The sequence below is a fragment of the Pelodiscus sinensis genome, chromosome 5 (assembly GCF_052426305.1).
Source record: "Pelodiscus sinensis isolate ZL-2025 chromosome 5, ASM5242630v1, whole genome shotgun sequence".
Classification (NCBI taxonomy): Eukaryota; Metazoa; Chordata; order Testudines; family Trionychidae; genus Pelodiscus; species Pelodiscus sinensis.
In genome coordinates, this window is record NC_143056.1 from 111,820,228 (window position 1) to 111,841,948 (window position 21,721).

Genomic DNA, 21,721 nt, shown 5'->3' on the forward strand with positions numbered 1-21,721 from the left:
CGTGCCCCTTTAAGGGATCCGGGGCCGGGAGGGGGGCAGTAGAGTTTCCCTGGTGTTGGCCAGAGTGGCCACCAGGGAAACCTGGGGAGGGCTAGCCTCCCACTAGTTCAAATTAAGGGGCTACACACCCCTTAATTCGAACTAGCTAGTTCGAACTAGGCTTAATCCTCGTGGAATGAGGATTACCTAGTTCGAACTAAGCGCTCCGTTAGTTCGAATTAAATTCGAACTAACGGAGCGCTAGTGTAGCGCCTATGAAAGTTAGTTCGAACTAACGTCTGTTAGTTTGAACTAACTTTGTAGTGTAGACATACCCTAAGAGACTAACTCGGCTACCCCCTGAAACTCCTGAGCAAAAAGAGATCTTTAAAAACAGAGACCAAAAAGAAATAGCTTTGGGCTTGATCCTGCGCCCATTCAAACTGATGGCATAGCTACCACCATTGACCTCAATGGTGTAAAACAACAGGTCCTTATACATGTTCAAGCTGTAATATGTACATACTTTATTATTCTGGATGACAGACTGCTTATATTTGACACACAAGCAGGATTAATATCACAAGGACCACTTCTAAAATGTTGTTCCTCATTTACCTAGGAAACGTTCATAGACATGCAGACAATGAAAATACTCGTTAACATAAAAATATTCCAATTTAGAGCTCATAATCAAATTAGGTAGCTTCGTTCACTGGATGACTGTACAAAACCTCCTCAGAATGTAAAGCAGGCTAAAAATTCTGGTGTCCAATAAGAAAATGAAACCCAAACAAACAAGATTAAGCTTGTGACAGACCAATAAGCAATTTAAAAGGCATCAGCCCCTAATGTCTAGAGAGTTTACTAAGGACATATCATATATGCTACTGCTATAAAGGTTGCCAAAGGAATGGTTTGCTATGCATTTCACCTTGAAAACCTGGTAAAAATAAACTTAACAAAGAACATCAGTACAATCACTCTTATCTCTAAAAGCCATAATATATTTATTTAAGTAATAAACTCATATGTACAATGTCCAATTTCTTATCTGTATAAAATCAGAACCACAATAGGTACAAAGAAAGGCATTACAACCTTTGGATAGCCAATTGGCCACTGCTCAGATTGACTTCACCTCTTACATTTTACAGCGGAAGTAAAAATTGCTAAAGCAATCAAATATAGTCTAAGGTACTCTAATCAAGGCTTAGCTACAGTTTTTAGAAACTAATTTTATTGACTGAAAAAACATACTAATCTACTGTAACAAATCAGCTTTGAAAATTGTGTGTTACCTACTGGATAGAGCACTGAACTGGGGCTCAGGATAGTTTGTGTCTATTCTAGTCCTGCCCTGCAGGGTGACGTTGGGCAAACCACTTTACTGCTCCATGCCTCAGTTTCTCTGTCATTAAAATAGAGATAATGACATTGACATTCTTCATAAAGTGCTTTGAGATCTACTCATCAAAAGTTCTGTACAAGAGCTAGGTATTAGTATTGTCATATATCACAGACACGTTCTTTGATTATATACAACCGGATTGCCCTCAAATCTTGCATATTCAGCTCGGACCTCCCTGGTCCAGCACCCTCGGGATCTGACTGGTCCTGAACAAGAGAGTTTGCTGGACCAGGGTTGCCCCTCTGCTGCCAGTCTCGAGCCTCTCCCCGTGGACCACCAGGCCATGGAACCCTCTGCTGCCACCAGACTCCCTGCCCCCAATAGCAGAACCTGCTCCACTCCCAGCCATAGGGGGACTGGCCCTGGAGGTTCTCTGGACCAGCAATATTCATGGTCTGGCATGTTGCCGGACCAAAAGTCCCAGCCTCAAGAGATTCAACCTGTACAAATACGTGTACAGTAGATGTATATATATGCATAATTATACTTGCATGCACAAACACACATCTATATAGACATATATACACATATACGTCTATTAAACGGAAAGATAGACAGACATTCTATTGGAGGAAGAAACTAAATCCTGCAGTGGGAAAACTCTAAATTACTGCTAACCAGGTGTGACAAATTCAGCTGCCGTAAATCACAGCGGCAGCTGAGGCATTCATAATCAGGCAGCATTACATACATTACATTATATGCCAACGTTTCTTTAAACGAACCAGGCTGTCACCATAAACGCACATATTATAAATGTGTACGTACATATACATGCACCATCACAAGACTTGTGATTAGCTGATCTAATGCCAATCAGTCCTTAGATCTGAACATCTGGAATGGACTGGCAGGGCAACACCCATAGGTAATGGAAGTAGGGGTGCTGCACCACCCTCTGTCTTAGAATGATTTCCTTTATATTCAGGAGTTACAGTTTGGTTCAATGGCCTTGAGCACTCCCATTATAAAAATTGTTCCAGTGACCCTGGCAACTTCAGTGGAATAGTGGACCCTCGTGTCTAAAATGGCCTTCCCATGATTGTCAGTCAGAAACCTAATCTGTTAACCTTAATCATGATAGTCCCTTCTGACCTTAAAGTTCATCAGTCTGTGTAAAGTTCATAGATGAAATCTTGTCTCTAATTCACTCAGAGTGCGTCTAGACTGGCAAGATTTTGCGCAAAAGCATTTGCTTTTGCGCAGAAACTTGCCAGCTGTCTACACTGGCCGCTTGAATTTGCACAAGAGCACTGACTTTGTAATGTACAAAATCAGTGCTTCTTGAGCAAATACTTTCACGCTCCTGCTCAGGAAAAAGCCCTCTTGCGCAAGAATACTTGCACAAGAGGGCCAGTGTAGACAGGGAAGAATTGTTTTGCGCAAAAAAGCCCCGATGGCTAAAATGGCGATCGGGGCTTTCTTGTGCAAAATCGCGTCTAGACTGGCCATAGATGCTTTTGCGCAAAAGCATCCTTGCCGATCTAGATGCTCTTTTGCAGAAATACTTTTAACGGAAAAGCTTTTCCGTTAAAAGTATTTCCACAAAATCATGCCAGTCTAGATGCAGCCTCAGGGTCTACACTAAGGAGTTATTTTGAAATAACTCCCCTTATTTTGAGATAACAAGTGGAGCATCCATACCACAAAGCCCATTATTTCCAAGTAGCAGACTGGTTATTTCAAAATAACAACTTCTGCATGTCATGAGGAATAACATTTACTTCTAAATGTTATTTTGAAATAGCATCAGTGTGGATGCTCAGCTGCTGCCATTTTGAAATAATTGGCCTCCAGAAGCCTCTCACAGCTGCACTTATGGCTGCTCTGGCCACACCCCGGACAACTCCAGTACACCACTTCTCTTGGGGTATGTCTACACTACCCCGCTAGTTCGAACTAGCGGGGTAATGTATGCATACCGAACTTGCTAATGAAGCCCGGGATTTGAATTTCCCGGGCTTCATTAGCATAAAGCCGCGCCGCCATTTTTAAAAGCCGGCTAGTGCGAACCCCGTGCCGCGCGGCTACATGCGGCACGGGCTAGATAGTTCGAACTATGTAGCCATTCCGAACTATCTGTACTCCTCGTGGAACGTGGAACGAGAAGTACAGATAGTTCGGAATGGCTACGTAGTTCGAACTATCTAGCCCGTGCCGCGTGTAGCCGCGCGGCACGGGGTTCGCACTAGCCAGCTTTTAAAAATGGCGGCGCCGGCTTTATGCTAATGAAGCCCGGGAAATTCAAATCCCGGGCTTCATTAGCAAGTTCGGTATGCATACATTACCCCGCTAGTTCGAACTAGCGGGGTAGTGTAGACATACCCTTGCAGAGTTTAAAACTGAAGACAGAAGGGGAAGGGTTTGTGGCACCACACCAGCTCTGCCAGCCCTATGCCACACAGCACCCTTCATTAGAGGAGCCATGGCAGACCTCTGCACCCACGTTGGCTGCCAGCACACCCACAGCACACCCTCTGATGCCCCTGGCCAGGGACGAAAGAGGGCACAGGCCTGGACTGGTATGGAGATCCTGGATCTCATCAAGATCTAGGGGTAGAACACCAACAATCAGGATCTCTGCACCAAGAGCAACAATGCAGATGTGTACAGCTGAATGGCCACCAGCCTTGCAGACAAAGGGAACACCAGGACCCTGGACCAGGTCTGCATGAAAATTAAGAAACTCTGGCAGGCCTACACCAAGGCCAGAGAGCAAAGTTTCCACTCTTGGGCAGCACCATACATCTTCTGCTACTATGAGCAGCTGGAGGTGATCCTGGGAGAATGGCTGGTCACCTTCTCCCTCCCTCTCCCCCTCCCCCCCCCATCATTGTCAACTCCAGCCAAGACACGCCCGGCGTCAGCCTCCACGAGGACAGGGTTGTGGAGGAGGACGAGGAGAAGGAGGAGAAGGCTAGCCAGGACACCATGTCCACCAGCCAAGACGCGATCATCAACTTGGAGCCAGTCCAACCCCTCTCCCAGGATGTCTCCCAAGACTCGATGATCCCTGGGAAGGCACTTCAAGTGAGTTCCATGACTTTCCCTATACACAAACAGGAGCAGGCAGTGGGAGGCGAGCGGCTGCGTGCTCCTCACTCGAGCTTCTTGGCCTGGGGCTCACACAACAGCCTGTTCACGTGGATGCACATGGAGTGCCAAGCTGGAGCACTCAGCCCCACGATGCTCTCACACAGGAACCCCTCGCTCCGTCTCACAAGGTTACTGAACAGGCCTGCCTTACTCTGGCCTCCGTGGTGGGACACCTTCCCATAACAAGCCATCATTAAGGATGCTGGGTTCATGAAAACACACAGCAGTGCTGCACACAGCACAGGCTCGTGCCTGGACTCCGGCAGCATCCAGTCCCAGTCAAGCACAGTGATGTGGAGGAGACCAGTCCCCTGCATAGGAATCTGCCAGTGGGACGACAAGGAGGGGACCCCAGTAGCACTCTCTCTGGAAAGCAGACTCTGCTGCTCACACACATGCTCCCCAACAACACCGCCCTTCCTCTCCCACCACAGCACATAGGGATAAAAGTTCTTTCTCTGCGGGATGCCACCAGTGCAAGACTCAGTGCGTGCAGGACATGGAAGGAAGCTGAGTCTCCCCATCCTTCCCTCCCACAGGCTCCTGGCCTGGCTGGCACTTTTCCATGCCTGCTTGTCCCCAGGACATGGGGGTAGTGAGGCTCCACTGGGATGTCCATGCCCCTGCAGGAAAGTGCCCTCTGTGTAGGCAACAGAGGGCCTTGCTCGAAGCACATCACCATCATCTGAACCGAGACCTTTGGAGTCAGCTCAGAGATTAGGGCTAAGCACAGTGTCTACTGGGATGGCTGCCCTTGTCACTTTTCTTCACAGCTGGCCCAGCTTTGAGCATGGCACGCCCACCACCTCCCAGCCATGTGTACAACTGCATGGAAGTCACAAGTGGGAAAAAAAACCTGGGAGGACCTGCTGTGGGACCAGATGACCAGCCTCCAGTCCCTCATCCAGCACTTCGATGAGGAGCACTGGGAGCAGGCCACCAACCACGAGAAGCACTGAGCTGACTGGGAGCTGAGGAAGGCCATGTGGAGCAGCTGTCATGCCAGCACAAGGCCATATGCTCCTCAATAACAACATGGTGTCCAGCTGCTCATAAGCCCTGGCCAGCTGCTAAGACTCTGTCCCCCACCCTGGCAGGGAAGTCTCCCCCTTCTTCTCATGTGTGTTATGGAGCACACAGCAGGCCACCACCACATCGGAGATGTTTTGATCGCTGAGGTCCAGGTGGGTGAGGAGACTTCTGAACCTCCCATTTAAGCTGCCAAAGCACACTTGACCACCATGCAGCACCTGCTGAGCCAGGAACGGAAATGCTCCTTGGTGGGGTCCAGCCAGCCCTTGTAGGGCTTCATCAGCCAGGGGAGCAAGGGATAGGCTGCATCTCCCAGGATATACATGGGCATGTCCATGTTCCCAACCCTGATGGTGTAGTCCAGGAAAAAAGTGCCAATGAGCATCCTCTGAAATAGGCTTTAGTTCCGAAATATGTGGGCGTTGTGCACCTTCTCCGATCACCCGATGTAAATGTCCATGAACCATCCCTTGTGGTCCACAAGGGCATGTAGCACTTTCAAAAAGTACCCCTTCCTGTTTTATGTAGTCCAAGGCACACTGGTCAGAGACCAGAATGAAGATGTGGGTGCCGTCTATGCTCCCGCTGCCCCTGCAGTTGGGGAAGCCCATGGCTGCAAAGCCAGCAACAATGGGGTTGACATTCCCCAAGGTGACGATCCTCTGCATCAGGATGGTGTTGGTGGCCTTTACCATCTGCATGAGCATGTACCCAATCCTGGATTTCCCTGCACTGAACTGGTTTCCCCTCGGAGCAGTACCTGTCTGGCTTGGCGAACTTCCACAGGGCGATGGCGAAGCACTTCTGCATGGGGATGTTGGGTCCCATCCAAGTGTCCTGTCACCTGAAGGCATGGGCAAGCCATTCGCTGAGCTCCAGGAAGGTGGACTTCTTCATGCAGAAGTTCTGGAGCCACTGCTGGTCATCCCATCGTTGCAGGACAATGCGATCTCACCAGACAGAACTGGTCTCCCTCCGCCAGAAGTAGGGTTGCCAGATAGTTTCACAAAAAATACCGAACATGGTGGTGAAAAATAGGCTGAGGAAAAAAAAAGACGCGGCAGGGGAAGAATGTCCGGTATTTTCTGGGTTTTTTTGCCAGACAGAAGCCACAAATACCGGACACCTGGCAACCCAAGCCAAAAGCAGCATTCTACCATGTGCAGAGGATGGAGGATCATTTGGTGCATCAGGAGCACCAGTGCCTGGGTGAAGAGGTCCCCTGGTCCAAGCTGCTCATCATGGTCCTGAATTAGCACGTGGGCAGCATGGATCAACTGCACCATGAGGCGCAGCATGAGGCCGGTGAGCATGGCACTGCTTTGCAGCAGTTCCAGTTCCATTCAGTCAGTGCTGTGGCATCCGCAAGAGCAACCAGAGCATACGATGTGAGTTTGGTGTCTCACAAGGGGGCAGGCAGTGGAAAAGTGGCGTATGAGACATGGCTATAGAGAGGAGCTCCTGAAAGCACCCATCTCAGCTAGCTTCGGGAAGCAGCTACAGGAAGTGACTGCTCTCCTGCTGCCCTTTCCAGAGTGCTTCCAAGGGCTTTAAATGCGATGTAGGCTCCAATCAGTGTGGACATGCTGTTTTGAAATAATTCCACCCTGTTTCAATGGTGCCTTGTAGTGTGGATGCCCTATTTTTAAATAGTTATTTTGGGAGTTATTATTTTGAAATAACTTATTCTGAAATAATTTCCTAGTGTAGACAAGCCCCCATTGACTTCATCAGGGCCCTTCTATGCATCTGCTCCGGCTTTTTGAGGAGAGGGTGTTGATGACTTATACCTTAAATCTCCTAGATCTTGACCCTGCTGACTATTTCACATGGGTAGCTTTCATACCTGCACGGATCCCTTTGAACCTTAACTTACAAATTCTCCAGAGCAGGAATCCTGCCCTACTCCAGGTCTATATAATCAACATAAAACACCATGTAAATTTAGACAGTCATATAAATGAAGTTCATAATAAATATTAATACTTCTACCAACTGCTTACTATGGGGTTGAGTCTCTCTAGATTTGGCTGACATTAGTCAATGAATTTTGTATAGTTTTAATAATTTATCTCTTGATATGCACAGAGATATGGGTACATTTTTTAAATCTAAAAATAAACAAACAATTGCTCTGTTGCTGATGGTTCGGTCTTCATTTGCATGAGTTAAATGAGGATACCACTAGTAATGAAGTAGAACTACACAAAGGAGAAGTTATTTTTAATTATTTCAGATTAAATCTTGCAAAACTGCTAGACTGTATAATATCCCTCTGTATAATATTCCATATGCCTATGGAAATGCGTAGGTGGCTTTGTTTCTAACAGTCACACACCCAAGGGGCCAGTACATTAAAAAAAGTGTCATCATTTGTCAAGTAAGGTATTTTGGTTGATCCTTAAAAGGTCAATGGTGTGATAATGCAGACACTGATCAAGAAAAGGCACAAGAAATCATTTTCTGGCACCACATTCTTTACTAATTAGTTCCCTAAAACTTTTTTTTGTTTTTTACTAAAATGCCTAACATTAAATTGTACTAATCTCCACAACAGACAGTCATTGACACTTTCTGATGAAAAAGGGACTTATTCCCTTTCCCACCTTGCTTGTGAGATAGCAATAACTAGTATCAGACATTGCTCACAATTACACTGATGCATACTGCTCAGATATATACTGGTGTGAACCAGAATAATGACTAGTGAAGTCCAGGGATTTATTTCAGCGGAAGAGAGAGCAGAATTAAACCTCAAGGGTATATTCTCCCTGAATCCATGAATTGTTATTATTGTTCACTATGGTTCATACAACAGTATTATTAATTATTATTATAATTATTAATGATTTTGTTGACTTCTGCATCAAGTCCAAGACTCAGCCCTCATTTTAATATAGGAAATCTATGCAAGAATGTACTAAATACTTTGATCTGAATCCTTACAAACAAAGAAGGCTTATTATTGGTTACCTATAAAACAGTGGCTCCCTTCCTAAGCAGAATTTAAAATGAAACTCTGTCTCCCCCTTTTAATGTTTTATTTGTCCTTTATATTAAACAACATTGTAGATTAGTAATCAGGCTTAGCAGACAGCTGTCATGGGATCACCAATAGCTACTTCAGACTGCCTCACAACTGTGGTAGCTGTAATGTGATGATAGCCTTAAATGGACTATAACTGATAAGAAAAGGGAGAAGAAAAAAACAAAAACAATCAGCAACTTTCTATAAAACCACTTTACAAAGAAAAAACATAGGGGCTGTTGAAAAGTCATAAACAAGACAGATTCAGCATGAACACCAAGATGCCATTTCAATTACAGCAACAAATGCAAAGAGCTTAATTCAATGAAGATCGAGCTACCCATGAGCAACTTGTATTTAGCCCAGATTTTTCACATGAAAATTGAGATGCACTCTCATTTTAAAATTATTGTATATACGCATGTATATTAGGTGAGTAGAAAAGCAGAACATGACTTGTCTAAGAGAGATAGCTCTATGTTTAGAAATAAGCATGATCATGAGGAAAAGCTCCTTTTGAAATAATGGTTATAGGCAACAGCTTTCACTTGCTTGTGGCATTTCTCAACAAGGTTTAAGTAGATGACTTTCCTTCAATAGTGGTAGGCAGTGTATATACCTATATATACATATATGTTTTCTGTGGTCCAGACATAAATGGGAGCCAGAAATGAAATCCTGTCTCCAGGTCATGAAGAACTAGTACAACCATTCAAAAACTGCTATTGCAGCCCATGTGCTTCAGCTGCCTAAGTTTCCCTTCCCTTTAATAGTGTGTGGCTGGGGGGATCTACCCTATCACAGGTCCATTGGCAGTTCTTGATCCACCCTCAAACACTGACTGCACTCCCACTACACAGAATGACTGTTTGGTAGAGGAGACTCATCCATAGGACTGCATGAATGGGGTTAGAGCAGGTATTAACAAGATCAACATTAGAACAAGATCAACATTTTTTGTTCTGAAGAGGACCTAATAATATAATTGTTATGCAAACACTAATTCCTAGTTCCTTTTGAAGAATGATTTTAGTAGGTACCACATAGTCTTCTCCAGAGACAACACAGTACAGTGCAACAGCCATATGGTATAAACTGCACGATCATTCTGTTCAGATAACATCCACCATTCTGTGGATATTATGCAACATTGTACTTCAATACCACAGAACTGCATAGTGACAGTCAAAAATTAAGCATATCTGATTGCTCCATCCCTTCAAGGAACACAGCAATGTTTCAGATGGCATGCTTTTTATGAAAATATTAGGATATGCTGGGTCTAATGAAGACACATGCAGCCTCCTAATAGTCCTGATGAGAAAATACTAATGAAAATAGTTTCCTGTAACAGCACCTGAGCTGTTTAGCCTTTCATCTCTTTGCAACAATTTAAAATTAAATCTTTTTACATACTACAGTAAAAATGATTGTCCTAGCTGCCGAATATCCTAAAAGCTTTCCTTTACAGCAGTAAAAAAGAAACACATATCAAGTTTTTTTTCTTAAATGGGCCCTTAAAGTTAGACTCTTCAGCCCATATCAGACACTGAATAAATGGCTTTATTTTCAGAAATGCTGAACACCGAGAGACTCTCCCTTAAGTCAAAGCCCACCAAGATATTGGACTTCATTTAATTACCATGACCTGTTATTCAGTTGGTGAAATTAAATGATCATAGTTGTTCCTTATGACCCTTTTCCTGAGAGAGAGACAGAGAAAGAGAGAGAGAGAGAGAGAGAGAGATATGCTGGCCTGTACCCTCCACTTTTGGACCCTGCAGAGGTACAAACCCTGAAGAGGTACAAACCCTGAAGAGGTACAAACTCGTGACAAACCATATTTGCAGAGGGTTGCACTGTATTATTCATCTTTCTCTTGTTACACAACATTGAAACTCTTTAAGTCAGTATCAGCCATGACCTCTTCTAAGGTAATTTAGATGCCTCTGTTGATGTTCAAAGGGACAAAACACAAGTGTGGAGATAGTTCTTCAAGATCTTATGGTAACGCGAGAGCTTAAAGCATCACTGAGTACCTGCTGCACAATATTTGTCTATTTGTGTATGTAAGAGTTTCCCTTCATTGTGCGGATAACTGACCTTGGCCATTGTAACTAGAATATGAATCTTGAACTATGCAGTCTTACACTGAATCTTGTAAAATACTTCAGCCTACCCACACAACCTCACTGAGTTCTTAGGAAACTGAAACATTCTCTCTCTCTCAGACACCATCATAAGCAATCACTGAGAAACTATGCTCCAAAGAACTGAAAGACCAGACTCAATGTTTCCCTCAGCCATCTAAAACCACAAATCCAACCAAATTCTCAAGAACCTTCTTATTTGCTCTTTGTAGATACTCCCTGCAGGCCACGTTGTTCCTATTTATTTACAGAGCGCAGAGAGAAACAATACATATGTCCATGTTCCACATCTATTGTCCCTACTTACTGTCCCACTCATACATCTTCTGACAGGAAGCTACTTAGCCATTCTGAAACAGTCAGGAATCTACAAATTCACTGTCACTGAGACAGAAAATGGAATGATTGTATCTTCCACAAAAAACCCTCATGCCACTTTTCTCATTCGATTTCAGTCAAGTTAGCTCCACTAAGACCAGGGATTGTTCTTATCAGCTTGCTCTGGACTTATGTCAAAGTTGTTCTGTAGACAACTAGAAAGCTTAAACTGGCATAAAAGGGATGATCACGTCAACTGTGGAACTGTAATCAAGTCACTTGCCATGCTCTCAGGTGTTTATCTATGTATTCTCTACAAGTTTGAGAGCAGTCTTTAAAATGGGCACTAACTGGGATTCTCTGCATAATGTTTTTGGTTTCCATTTTACACCATTTATTTAAGCACACAGTTTTTATGTAAGTTATAGTTAATTTACACTGGTTTGGAGGGGTGGTTTGTTTTTTGGGGGGGGTTAATTCTCACCCATTTCTCTTTATTTCTGGCTTCTTAAATGATACAGCTACTGTTTGGTTAATTAAGTTTCAGTTAAAAAGCTGAAATTATAATAGGTGTTAAATAGATTACTGATTCAAGCTCGCCAACTCTACCAATTTAGCGAGTATAATCCCAGATTTCAGTAATACGGATGTATAAAAAATAAGAAATGAGAGCCTGAAAACAGACTTTGGAATTTATTTAATCTAATCAGTTAATACACTATAAAATTCCACAAATACAGTTTCATTCCTTCCATAGACTTATGTACCTAGTTTTGTTTTGTTGTTATAAACATAGCTGCAGCTTCTACAGTTACCCCAGCTAGAGCATTCCACAAATTTGTTCCCTTGTCATTTTAATTAAACTTTTATTTTACCTGCTGTTTCCTAGCTTTTTGCAGTCTTTAATGAGCCCCTCATTCTGAGAAGTAGTTCAAAGAGCTTATATGATTTGACCTTCACTATCTCCTTTAATTTCTGGAAAACTTCATTTCTATCTCCTCTGAATTAGTTTCTTTCACCCCTTCCCCCTGTGGTTTTTCTCAATGTTTCTAGCCTTTCTATATCATTCCTATATGTGTATATCATCCATGTACAGTAATTGTTCTCATCTGTGTCCTTAACTTGCTCTTTATAGCTTAATAAGATCATGGTGCTCAAACTGAGGCAGGGTGACCTCTTTCTGGCCTATTAACACTCCTAAAGAGCACTAGGATAACGTCTTGGGATTGTTTTATTTGTTTCTCTTCCTAAGTCTGATTGTGCAGTGTACTTTGACTGCAGTCATTTGTTGGACTGATAGCTTCTATTATTATCTGCAGCAAGAGCTGAGGATTTTTATTGATTCTAATGAGATGAATCCCCCTTTTAAAAAAAAATCTGACCATCTTCTGTTAACTGTCTCCTGGCCCAGGTAGGCCAAAGACACACAGCCAAAAATAATGCATCTCGCCAAACAAATTCAGCTTCTTTTTTTCACTTTTCCAACTGCCCTTTCTGCTCTTCTCTTCAATTCTCCTTTGCCCAGGGTCTTATCATAATCCAGTTCTCAAAATCGAAAGAGAAACGAAGGAGCATCCCACCGGGTGCTGATGATGAGCCTCTCTTCCCTTCCCCTTTGTGTGACTCATAAAATATTAGCGTGTATAATATAAGTGCTCAGATGGTGTGAGCTCTCAAATATGGGTTAGTTTGTGTTTTTAACTACATTTTGAATCGCCTATCTCTATAGTCCCTTTGGGACAACCTTCAGCCTATTTTACAGAAACACACCAAACAGATGGTGACGGTAAATTCTTTTCCACCAACGCAGACACTAACTTAGCAAAATATAGTTATTTAACGCAGTTCTATAAACAAAACCAAAATATTTTAAAGATTATGTTAACTCCATATATGCACTTAAGCGTGTGCCATTTAATGACGTGCGGCAATATTATTAAATACACAGGTCTTTCCTGTATTTCAGAACCGCTAGACCATTATTAATATACCTCTCAGATAATAGTGTGCCTATTACAGATTATGTTGAAAAGGTAAGTTCAATTGCCTATGTCTAGCAAGCAATATCAAGAGCATACAGCCCAGGTAACAAGGACATTTGAAATTGTAAATTTCTACTTCAACACAGAGAAATCAGTCTTAAGTGGCATTATACAGAGGTTTCAAGTAAGCTAAAGCTTTTATTTTACTTTATATAAACTTGTTGGCACATTTTCCATATGCTCACTTCCTTCCATTCCAGTGCACACACTCTGTAATCCCCACAAATGTTTGTAAATTAATATGAATGAATTCAAAATGTTTTACATGGATCAATACAACATGAACACTGGGGCCAAGAAACATCAGGACGGCTAAAGAGTTGTCTGTAACACATAAATTTGCATAAAACCATACATTCTGTAAGCAGAAACATTATATTCAGAATCACACATGACTTCCAACAACCCAGAACTTTCACACCTAAAGAAAAATAATATAATATTTTTGCTGACAGTTATGCAAGATTCTTTGATATACAAGATCTTGTTTAGATTTTGCAATCACTTCTTGTTCTTAACCACAATCCAATTGTACATTTCTAAGACTTTTCACTATTAAATACAACTGCTAACAGAAATAGTAATTCTTACCAAAGTTAAAAGAACCATTTTAATTGGTTTCATTCATTTTGGAGTGTGAACGATTTGCAGAGTCATATACTGACTGCATAACTGATTCAACAAAGATTCCCTCTAAAATGAGATGTGGTGAAAAACAAAAAGGAAACGTCTTAATCTCTTCGAGAAGATGTCTTGCTTACCTGACTCTGCCATGCCAGACGACAGGCTGAACAATATTATCAGCTCTTCAAGTACTAATTCTTGCTAACTGGAAGGATATTTTCTCTCTTGCTGGATTAATAATCAACTTTCTAGATAGTTCATTTGTAATTCTCTGTTGGTTAACCCTTTGCATTGCTCCCTTGTTACACTAAACAGTCTCTATACTTACATTTTAATGAGAAAATAGCAAAGTAAAACAATGGTACATATGTGAAACTACTATACAACAAAAAATAAGAAGCTGATTTGGAAGTCTGAGGGCAGGTATTTAATAAATTAAAGACATTAAAGTTTGGATTTTTTAAGCACTCTAATCCCTTCCATTTCATAGTCTGAAAAGACAACTGTATTTGGATAAACCACACTATCACCAAATTGAATGCTGACAAGTCCAATGGCTCATACTACATCATGTTTCCATGAACTTACCACTTGGCCTCTCATCTTCAGCGTATACGTGAGTGCGACACATGCCTGCTATGCTTGGAAAATAACATTTTTTATTACTGAATAGTTAGTTGAGAAATTATCACAATTATCAGTTTGTGCAAGGCCGTCCATCTGTGTTGTCAGAAAGCAAGAGCAAGAGTGGTTGGGAGCAGAGAGGAGATAAGAGAGGCTCAGAATAGCTAAAAAGGGGAGTTTAAATAAGGTCAGAACAGCTTAAGATGAGAAACCTAGTAATTACAGGGAAGTTTGTTTTTCAAAGATAATAAATAGCTAATTACAAAATCTGTTGTCGATCTCAAAGCTCTATTATGAAGCGAGTGAAAATTACTCAGCTGCAATTGTGTTAAAGGGGTTATGGGACCCAGTATGAAAAGGTGGCGGCAAAACCTTAAAATCCCAACCTGAAATCACTAATCTTTGTTTTAGGGAAGTGAGATGGCCCTTAGCATATGCTTTGGTCAGGGTCAGGGTGTGTGTGCAGGAGGGGAGGTGGGTTGGCAGAAAGAAATTAATGGCTCAGATTACAGAAGCATCATGTTGCAAAAGCTGAGAAATAAGAACATGAAAAGCTGTGCTCCTACCTTTCCTTTTCTTTCTAAAAAGCAACTGTTTTTAGGCAGTGCTGGGCAAAATCCAAGAGATTACAGTCTTTTCACTAACAAATGCTTTCCCTGTAAAAGTGTGCTGTAGCTGTTTTATTAAATAGCACTGGAGTACTTTTGTTTTCCCCACAGACAAAGGGGCAGAACCTCCTAAAGTTATGGCATAGCACAAAAGAGACTTTATCTCCCACTGCACAAAAGCAGTCCTTTATTAGGATCCCTGTAGCAAATTTATTTTTTCACAGGATTATAGGTCTCTCTGCAGCAGTACCTAATACTATTTGCAATAAAAGTTCTAAGATATGTGCTGTAGAATTTATGATAAAATGCTGTCAAGTGTTGAAGCACATTTCTTTTTAGAAATTGTATTCAGTTTGTGTTAGAAGCAAAACCTTTTAAGAACACCAATAATGTGAGAAAGCTACAACAACCAAATTTATTGTTAAGTATCACATCACTGATACTCCTGGGGGTTCCTCTTCATGGGAAGAATGCTTAAACAACATTTTCTAACACATTGGAGTGCTTCCCAGAGATGTGATGGCCTACAGAGGCAGTGCAGTACAATACGCGCTAGAATAGTAGGTCAGTAAACAAACTTTTTTCAGAGGATGAATACAAATAAATATAACTTTGTGTAATAACGACAAATTATAGTTATCTTTTGTTCTGTACCAGGTATGTTATCTTTCTCTCCTGTTTCAGCTGACTCAACTGGAGGTATTTGTTCCATCACCTGACTTGGTGGCTGGCTAGAAATAATAGGACAAAACAATCTACTATTGTTACATGAGACAACAACCTTTCATGTCCTTGAAGCTCACCATGACCTTTCATCCTTCCTATTCCCCGATTGTCTCTCCTAACAACTAAAACTACACTCAGTTAGGCTGAATTCCAGATTGTCATATAAAGTGCCCTGTCCTCTCAAAACAAAACCAATTTTTACACCAAGGTGGGGGAGAAACACAAGTCCATTGTTCCAGCACAGATGGAAGTTAGAGTTACTAAGGCAACAGCTCTAATCCTCCTTTTTACCACCTTTTTCACATCATTGGCCTATCAAGTGTGCTACCTTTTAACTCATAAGCTCAAAAGCTGGTAGTCTAACTGGCTGCCCTAATTAGCTACGATTTTCACAGTACAGACAACATGATGAGCTAATCGAAATTTGCAAAATAATGACGTACCTCCAGCAAATATTCCTCCTCCTGAGGCCCAGTCTGAGAATAACAATAATGAGACCATTATTAGAGGAGGGCATTAAAATGCTGCACTGCTGCTAAACAGAGAACTTAATTGTTCTGGTCTTGTCCATTGAATCAACAACCTATTGTTGTGGACTTGAAAAATAAAGGACTGGAGAATGGGGCCATAATGATTGGTCTGTGCTGCCATACCAGCACTCTGTAGAATTGTTTTCCTTTTAAAACTCTTGATGGACTAGTCGTTTTGTTTAAAAGTAATATAAAAGGCAATTGTCTGGATAAAAAGTCCTATTTATTGAAATCTTTAGAAGCAGTCGCATGGATTTGTTCGTGACCCCCGAGATAAAAACACAGGGAACATAATAATACTATTTGTAGAGGCCTGCTACCGCTGCCTACAGTAACACTAGATAACGCTGTCTTGTCTAGCTGCTATAAGAGGAAGGAAGGCATTTCCTTAGCAGACAGTAAGAATGACAAAAGGTCATATACTGGACAGAGCCAACTGATCTGTAAATGAGAAAATATTTTATTGATATTTTATTAATTCGTTTTCCTGGTGTTAGGTTTAAACCAATAAAGCTACATGGAAATCATATATAGCTCAAGGTTTTGGTTTTTTTTTTTTTAATAACTATTGCAAATAACCACATTTCAGCTGTTTCAGTTTTTGTTCAGCTCCTCTGCTGAGTGATGTCCCAAACTTTGAGACTGAGAACTCAAATAATACATCTAGAAATGTAGGCAACTGAATAATGTGATTTGAAATGGACAGTTTTCCCCCTGTGTTTAAAGAGAGAGCACTCCTTGAATTAAAAATTGAAGCAGGAAATGGTTTAACAATCTTAGTCTTTTTGTTTTTTTGTTTTTAATTCTGTTTTTAACTGATAAAACTGAAGTATGAAGTTTGAAAATCTTATAACTTGCATAAAATTACCACTGAGTTTCAGAGGCGAAAACAATAAAACCAAAAACCCTAGTTTGAATCTATCAAAACATTTGTCAAATACATTATTCTTAGTTTCTGCCATATAAAATGACAGTGAAGCTCATGAATTAGTAGTTATGTTGGTGCCAGTAAAATCAGAATCAAGTCTCCCGCCTCACCCACCCTCTTTTTTTTAAGTAGTCTTCTACATGAATTAGAACTCAGATAATACAACAGGGCAAACTGAGACAAAAGACAGAAGTTAGAGCCCCCAAAGTGCTCCCATGAGTATTTTTAAATTGACTTCAGTGGCAGCAGATTCAGATCCTTGTTTACTATTTTGTGATCAACATTCTGTCACCAAGGTTTAAAAGGGAAAAAGTTGTAAGTTAAAGGTTAACTCTGACACTACATTTTTAACAGTAGCCAGAAAGGTTTATGTGCTGGAAAGGTGTCTTGCATGTAGATTCACAGTCCATATTTCCTTTAAAGTCAGGAGCTTTTCTTTTGTAAATTGAAAAATGCATAATATAAAGAAGTATTAAATTGTAAATAAGACCTTTTGCTTCATTCAATCCATGCTTTGCTTCATTTATCTTCATCTTGTTAGGCTAAATTAATTAACAATCTCAGTGTTGCACACTTTCTCTTTTCATTACATCAGATAATGGCCTGGCTGTGGGAGGAAGCCCTCACCACAGGGATCTTGAAACACTACCTTGAGGAAGAGTTTCTACCATATGTATTGCTTTAGCAATATTAACTAGCTAGATGTATTCATCTTACAACTTTTATTAAACAGGCTCTTCACTGTTTGAAAAGAATTATGCTCCAAATTCCTTTTTAAAAAATGACAGAGGCCATTTAAAAAAAAGAAAATAACAAACTGACACCAAAAATTCATAACTTAGTGCTTTATTTAATATACAAAACAGTTGCACTTGGATACAAACAGTTTGTACCCAATTATGTATACTACCCAAAACATAATAATGTGTCAAATTACTCAACCAAAGCTGTCATACCATTTGCCTGGGAATGTTCTGTATATAATTAATTGGATTATTGGAATGATTTCACTGGTGAATCTGGTTATTTTAATACTGTAATAGGGAGAACTGTGTTAAACTATACTACAAGTTTTCCTGCTTTAAGCTGCAATATTATGGCATCTGGAGCTATGCAAATGGACAAAACAGTAAAGCTTTTTTTAATCTTACTCTGATCAACCAGCCTTCTTTCTCCTAGTGTTTCTTATTTAATTAAAACAGACACTGACAGAAGGACATGGATTAGGACTGTAATGATGCATTTACTTAGATTAATCGGAGGCTCCTCTTGGAGTAATGGCTTAAACAAAGAACAAAAGGAAATTGTTATGAAACAGCCTTTTATCCCAGGCAAAGGTCACATTATGAGGTTTTTAATTTTGTCAGCCTCTGTTACACTGGGCCTTGCTACTGGAACATGAGATTTTTTTCCCCCAAAGCCAGTTATTATAACACAGCCATTAAAGCTGCAAATTAAAATGTCTGATTTTAAAACAGGTTGCTTAGTTTCAGAACCCTCTAATTAGCATGTTGTGCATTGTTGTGAAGGAAAGAAGCCTAAAATGCTAATGACCTGCTGCCAGGTGACCGTACTGTTGTGGAAAATAATAAGGATCCTTTCAAGCAATAATAATAATATTAATACTTAGATCTTATGAATTATCCAACCGCAGGACTACTCTGCACCACATGTGCTTAAAGAAACATTGTGCATAGAAAGATACAAGTTCCACGGACAACATAATAGTGTTTCATATGCAAAATGGAGAGAAGTTTGTATCTACCCAGACATTGTAAGGGAAGAGCAAAGCAGGAAACATAACCAGAAGCCAAGTGAAACTGGGGTCAGGCACAGGGGGAAAAGCAAGGAATGGGAAATTCTCATCCTCACACAAGGAAGATATTCTAGAGACAACTTCTCTTGAATTCATGAACTAGCAAACAGGCACAGCACTACGGGAGTTTTGTGAGGGAATTCTCCAGGGAAAGGAAATTACCCTCGGAATGAGTTTGCTGTCAGTTTATTTGTCGTTGGGCTTGCTTGCTTGTGGCATGTCTGCTTGACTGAAGTTTGTAGTATGGTCTATTTAAGGGGGAGATAATGTGCTGAGCATAGTTACCTACTAGGTACAGTTGAGGGTTTCCTAATGAAGCTCTAGCCTACCATTCTTTGATCTTTAATCCCTTTAGGATTCCTTGATGAGGGGGGCAGGACTGACTTGAGGAGAAAAAGGGTTAAAAGGCTAGTTTCTAACTGATCAGAGGAGCAGAAAATGAGAGAGTTTTGCAAATATGCTAGAAGAGGGAGCGTGAAACCAAGATACACCCAATAAACATGTTCTAAACTTAGGCCAATAACACCCATGGGAAAAAAAGCCCATAAAGAACAAACACACAAAAACCGAAGCCCAGTAAGAGTAAAAATAATGCAGGCAAAGTCCAGCAGCAGAGAGAGAGCTATCCAGTGTATTGCACTACATGCAGCTTTTAGGCAAGAGGAGGGAGGAGTGTATTCTGTGCAAGCAGCTCATGGCCTGTGGAAACCAAATACATGCTACTGAGACCAGCGTGGCTGAACTAGAGGAGCTAAGGGACACAGAAATGTACACAGACAATACTTTCTGGGACCCGAGAGCACTCCTGCTCCCCAGTCTGACAGCCTTTGGGCTGTTGTGGAGAATGAGGCTGTGTCTAGACTACATGGCTCCATCGATGGAGCCATGTAGATTAGGGTTGTAGGCAAAGGCAAATGAAGCCACAATTTAAATGATCGCGGCTTCATTTAAATTTACATGGCTGCTGCGCTGAGCCGACAAACAGCTGATTAGCTGTTTGTCCGCTCAGCGCGCTAGTCTGGACACTCCCTTGCCGACATCAAAGCCCTTTGTCGGCAGCCCTGTTATTCCTCGTGGGATGCGGTTTACCAGGGCTGCCGACAAAGGGCTTTGATGTCGGCAGGGGAGCGTCCAGACTAGCGCGCTGAGCGGACAAACAGGTGATCAGCTGTTTGTCCGCTCAGCACAGCAGCCATGTAAATTTAAATGAAGCCGTGATCATTTAATCGCGGCTTCATTTGCCTTTGCCAAAAAAACAAATCTACATGGCTCCGTCAACGGAGCCATGTAGTCTAGACATACCCTGAAAGTCTTGAAGGAGAACATCAAGTTGGAGCCAATGGAATCAATCCCATAACTGGGATTCTCCTTCTAAAGGATGCAATGGTACCCTCTCACACTGAGGACATCCCTGCAAGATGGGGAACCCTAGTTATTAGGAAGAGACAGGTGATGGCGATGGAGGAATTGATTATTAGAAATATCAATAGTTGGATTTATCACTAGGAGAACTGCATGGGGATTTGACTGCTGGGGTGCACTGTCTGTGGACCTCTCAAGACATCTGACTAGACATCTGCCAAGGTCTGTGGTCATGGAACACAAAGGTACCAATAACACAAGGAAAGGTGTGAGAAGCCAAATTTAGGCTGCAGAGGAAGAGATCAATGTCCAGGATCTCCGTGGCAGCATTCTCTGAAGTGCTCAGAGTTCCATATGCAGGACCAGAAGGACAACAAAGTCTCAAGGCATAGATAATGCGATGGTGTTTAAAGGAAGGATTTGGGATTAGTAGGAACTGGGGAACCTTTGGGGAAAGAAGCAGCCTAGGCAAGAAACATGGGCTCCACCTCAGCCAAAACAAAACCAGATTGCTGGTAAGGAAAATGTAAAAGGTCACAGAGGATTTTATTTACACTATGGGCTAGGGGAAAGCTATCAGGTGTGGTGGAGCACACAGTTTAGACAGATACATCCCTTAGGGAAGGATTTATTCAAGAGGATACTGTGTATCCTAGTAAAAAGGGGAAGACGGAAGTTGATAACCATAGATAGGAACTGAACAGTCAAATAAAACAGAGCTGAATAGTCAAACAAAACAGAGTCCCAGTCCATTACATCACATGAAGGCAAACAACTAAATACTGACAAATTTTATAAGTGCTTGAGTACAAACACAGAAGTTTAAATGCTAAGGGGGGGGGGGGGTGAACTAATGGCATTAAATAAGGATATTGATATAACGGGCATGACCAAAACTTGGTGGAACTGTGATAGTCAATGGGACACAGTAATGCCAGTGTATATAATATAGAGGAATGTCAGAGTAGATTGTGCTGGTGGAAAAGTGGCACTATATGTGAAAGAAGGGCATAGAGTCAGTAATAATTTTACATGAATCAAACAGAATCCCTATGGCTAGAAACTAGGGGTGTCAACGTGTAGACGACAACACAATTAACCAATAAGCCTGGGCACTCCCCACCACTTGCTCTATATCAGAGGCAGCAAGGAGGGGAGGTGGGAGCTGAGTACCGGATCCACCTTCCCCACACTCTCCCACATTGCTGCCTCTGAAAGGCAGCAGCATGGGGGGCAGGAGAGGAGCAGGAGAGGCTGTCACAAAGCAGCCCCTGTTCACAGGGGCTTTGAGCTCTCTGTGGTCAGAGGCTGCTCCAGCATCCCACAGAGACGCCTCTGTCTGCAGCGAGCCTGGGCCTGTCGCAAACAGGCTACTCTGCAGCAACCCCTGTCCATAGGGTGGGTCTGGGTCTGGGTCTGAATTTCTTGCAGACAGGGGCTGCCTACC

General features: G+C 41.8%; 1 protein-coding gene across 28 annotated transcripts in view; it reads right to left on the minus strand.

Annotated features, from left to right (window-relative positions):
- The window catches only part of SOX6 (SRY-box transcription factor 6), a 518,699-nt gene that overhangs the window by 351,681 nt on the left and 145,297 nt on the right, over positions 1 to 21,721 (minus strand). The window contains exon 1 of one of the 28 annotated variants that reach the window (XM_006134581.5): positions 14,269 to 15,123. The exons of 24 other annotated variants lie outside the window; for them this stretch is intronic. The gene's annotated coding sequence lies outside the window, so the exon portion shown is untranslated. Of the gene's footprint in view, positions 1 to 13,817; positions 14,242 to 14,268; positions 15,124 to 21,721 lie in introns of those variants that run through there. 3 more of the 28 variants (XM_006134582.5, XM_006134579.5, XM_006134570.5) reach the window with 3 other exon arrangements.